Source organism: Odocoileus virginianus, chromosome 23 (genome assembly GCF_023699985.2).
Source record: "Odocoileus virginianus isolate 20LAN1187 ecotype Illinois chromosome 23, Ovbor_1.2, whole genome shotgun sequence".
NCBI lineage: Eukaryota > Metazoa > Chordata > Mammalia > Artiodactyla > Cervidae > Odocoileus > Odocoileus virginianus.
The window spans coordinates 13,415,623-13,419,900 of NC_069696.1; the positions used below are offsets into that span (position 1 = coordinate 13,415,623).

General features: G+C 52.5%; 1 long non-coding RNA gene across 1 annotated transcript; it reads right to left on the minus strand.

Annotated features, from left to right (window-relative positions):
* Window positions 1–1,172: 1,172 nt before the first annotated feature.
* LOC139030579 (uncharacterized) lies at window positions 1,173–3,247 on the minus strand. The gene is made up of 2 exons (XR_011482964.1): window positions 2,896–3,247; window positions 1,173–2,377 (listed from the first exon to the last, which is right to left on the minus strand). It is a non-coding gene; the product is annotated as an uncharacterized lncRNA (long non-coding RNA).
* Window positions 3,248–4,278: the final 1,031 nt, after the last annotated feature.

Sequence of the window (4,278 nt, forward strand, 5' to 3'; positions counted from 1 at the left end):
GGAGAGATAAGAAAGCCTTCCTCAGCCATCAATGCAAAGAAATGGAGGAAAACAATCAAACGGGAAAGACTAGAGATCTCTTCAAGAAAATTAGAGATACCAAGGGAACATTTCATGCAAAAATGGGCTCAATAAAGGACAGAAATGGTATGGACCTGACAGAAGCAGAAGATATTAAGAAGAGGTGGCAAGAATATACAGAAGAACTGTACAAAAAAGATCTTCATGACCCAGATAATCACAGTGGTGTGATCACTCACCCAGAACCAGACATCCTGGAATGTGAAATCAAGTGGGCCTTAGAAAGTATCACTACAAACAAAGCTAGTGGAAGTGATGGAATTCCAGTTAAGCTATTTCAAATCCTAAAAGACGATGCTGTGAAAGTGCTGTACTTAATAGGTCAGCAAATTTGGAAAACTCAGCAGTGGCCACAGGACTGGAAAAGGTCAGTTTTCATTCCAATTCCAAAGAAAGGCAATAGCAAAAAATGCTCAAACTACTGCACAATTGCACTCATCTCACATGCTAGTAATGCTCAAAATTCTCCAAGCCGGGCTTCAGCAGTACGTGAACCGAGAACTTCCAGATGTTCAAGCTGGTTTTAGAAAAGGCAGAGGAACCAGAGATCAAACTGCCAATATCCGGTGGATCATCGAAAAAGCAAGAGAGTTCCAGAAAAACATCTATTTCTGCTTTATTGACTACACCAAAGCCTTCGACTGTGTGGATCACAATAAACTGTGGAAAATTCTGAAAGAGATGGGAATACCAGACCACCTGACCTGTCTCTTGAGAAACCTGTTTGCAGGTCAGGAAGCAACGGTTAGAACTGGATGTGGAACAACAGATGGGTTCCAAATAGGAAAAGGAGTACGTCAAGGCTGTATATTGTCACCCTGCTTATTTAACTTATATGCAGAGTACATCATGAGAAACACTGGGCTGGAAGGAGCACAAGCTGGAATCAAGATTGACGGGAGAAATAACAATAACCTCAGATATGCAGATGACAGCACCCTTATGGCAAAAAGTGAAGAGGAACTAAAAAGCCTCTTGATGAAAGTGAAGGAGGAGAGTGAAAAAGTTGGCTTAAAGCTTAACATTCAGAAAACTAAGATCATGGCATCCGGTCCCATCACCTCATGCAAAATAGATGGGGAGACAGTGGAAACAGTGTCAGACTTTATTTTTGGGGGCTCCAAAATCACTGCAGATGGTGATTGCAACCATGAAATTAAAAGACGCTTACTCCTTGGAAGGAAAGTTACGACCAACCTAGATAGCATATTAAAAAGCAGAGACATTACTTTGCCAACAAAGGTCCGTCTAGTCAAGGCTATAGTTTTTCCAGTGGTCATGTACGGATGTGAGAGTAGGACTGTAAAGCTGAGCGCCGAAGAATTGATGCTTTTGAACTGTGGTGTTGGAGAAGACTCTTGAGAGTCCCTTGGACTGCAAGGAGATCCAACCAGTCTATCCTAAAGGAGATCAGTCCTGGGTGTTCATTGGAAGGACTGATGCTGAGGCTGAAACTCCAATACTTTGGCCACCTCATTCGAAGAGCTGACTCATTGGAAAAGACCCTGATGCTGGGAAAGATTGAAGGCGGGAGGAGAAGGGGACAACAGAGGATGAGATGGTTGGATGGCATCACTGACTCGATGGGCCTGAGTTTGAGCAAACTCCGGGAGTTTGTGATGGACAGGGAGGCCTGGTGTGCTGCGATTCATGGGGTTGCAAAGAATCGGACACGACTGAGCGGCTGGACTGAACTGAACTATTTTCTCACAGTCTGCAGTTGTTGAGTCACTAAGTCGTCCCAACCCAGGGATCGACCCCGCATCTCCTGCATGGGCAGGCGGACTCTTTACCGCTGAGCCCCCTGGGAAGCCCGCCGTGTGGAGGTTAAAGATCAGAGTGTCAGCAGGGCTGGTTCCTCCAGAGGCCGCTCTCCTTGGCATGTCAACGGCCATCCTCTCCCTGCGTGTGTGTGTGCGTCCTGATCTCTGCTTTTTAAGGACTCAGGCCTGTGGGATTAGGACCCACCTTAACGGACTTATTCTAACTCAGTCACCTCTTTATTATTGTTGTTGTTGTTTTTAATAATCGTGCGTTTATTCTTGGCTGTGCTGGGTCTTCACTGCTGCATGGGCTTTTCCAGAGTCGTGCAGAGCAGGGTCCATGGGCTGCGGTGCGCGGACTTCTCTCGTTGGGGAGCAGAGGCTCTCGGGCACAGGCTTCAGTAGTCGCGGCTGCGGGCCCAGGAGTTGCGGCTCCCGGGGTCTAGAGCACAGGCCCAGTGGTTGTGGTGCACGGCCTTAGTGGTCCTGGGACACGTGAGTTCTTCCTAGACCCGGGATCGAACCCGTGTCTCCTGCATTGGAAGGCAGATCCTTATCCACTGAGCTACCAGGGAAGCCCCGATCACCTCTTGAAAGGCCTTGTCTCCAAATACACCACATTCTGAGGAGCTGGGGGTTAGGACCCCAACATGTGAAGTCTGGGGGACAGAGTTCAGCACATGATGGTGGTCCTCAGTAAAAGGGGTGATGGGGGGCTCCGTGGAGCCGCCAAGCAGGGGGTGGGGGGTCTTGTAACATCAAGCACCCCACTCGGGGGCCTCTGGTCCATGCTTGTCCCCCCGCAGGCCCAGGGCAGGCAGTGTCAGGTACAGACTGGGCGCCCAGAGAATTTCCTAGTGTGGGCTCAGAGTCAGGGACCTGGGGCAGCCCCCCCAAACCTGCTTCAACTCCTCCCCTTCTCCTGGGCGCCTCCAGCTCCCGCCTGGCCTGAGTCCTGGTCTTTTACTCCTTGGGCTTCTGAGCCGTGTCCCGCTAGGGTGAAGGGCCGTGGTTTGTAGCTGTGTGTGAATGTTTCCACCTCCGCACTTACCGCTTTCATGAACAAACAGGTTCCCTCTGGGGCTTGTTTGAGATAGATTTCTGTATCTGTGCACCAAAGGGCTCCGACAATTACAGAGGCTGGCCTGGGGCCTGAGGTGGGGGCAGGGACACGCGCCTGAAAAGTCTGGGTCTTTCCGCAGCTGGGCTGATGGAGACAGTGAGGGGGAAAGACAAGAAGACAACTGTGAGTGCGCTCAGTCACAGCGGCTCTCTGCGACCCCGTGGACCGCAGTCTGCCAGGCTCCTCTGTGCATGGGCTTTCCCAGGCAAGAATACTGGAGTGAGCTGCCGTTTCCTCCTCCAGGGGATCTTCCTGCTGCAAGGATTGAACCCGCACCTCCTCCATCGGCAAGTGGATTCTTTACCACTGAGTCACCTGACAATCTCCAAGAGCACAACCACCACCAAGTAAACAGTCAAAGTGATAGAGGCAGGGGGCCACTCAGGGAGCCCCGAGGGTCCTGGCTGCACGGGAGGCTGGGACCACCTCTGGCCAGGCCGGAGGAGCTGGGTCCTACAGGCCGGGTGGAGTCTGAGTAAGGAAGCTGGTCCTGGAGGGAACAAGGCCTGGGGGCAGGAATAGTGAGCTTCCGTTTGGGAAGATCTCCTTTGCTTGGGAAGATCCCCTGGAGAAGGCCATGGCAACCCACCCCAGTATTCTGGCCTGGAGACTCCCCATGGACAGAGGAGCCTGGTGGGCTACAGTCCACGGGGTCTCAAAGAATTGGACACAACTGAGCGACTAGGCACAGCACACGGAAGTTGCCCTGGAAAGCAGAGAGATAGGGCTAGGGAGCTGTGGGGCAGGGTGCATTCTGGGCCAGGAAGGAGGAGGATCCGGGGGTCTGGAAGCTGGGCCCAGCCTGGCAGGGGCGCTGGGCAGGAAGGCGACTCAGACCCCCCACCAGAGCTCTCAGTCCTGCCCACTGCTTGCACAGAACCCATGCCGCCCTGCAACAGACCCCACGTTTGTGCATCAGCTCCTTTATTCTGAGATCACTTGGTCTCCCAAGGAAATGGTAACCCATTTCAATATCCGTGCCTGGAATAATGCCATGGACAGAGGAACCTGGTGGGCTACAGCCCACAGGGTTACAAACAGTCGGACATGACTGAAGAGACTTAGCACACCCATTCTACAGACAGGAAACTGAGGCCTGCTAGGAGCCCACCCGAATGCTTGCCTCTGACCCAGGCCTATCAGGTCTACCTTCCCAGCATGGATGTGGGGAGAGGGTGCTGGGGGAGGGTGCTGGGGGAGGGTGCTGGAGGAGGGTGCTGGGGGAGGGGGGGAGGATGCTGGGGCCCCAAATCTCCTGCCATTTCAGTAAACCCTGGATCCTGTGACCATCGGGCCCTCAGCCACTCTAGC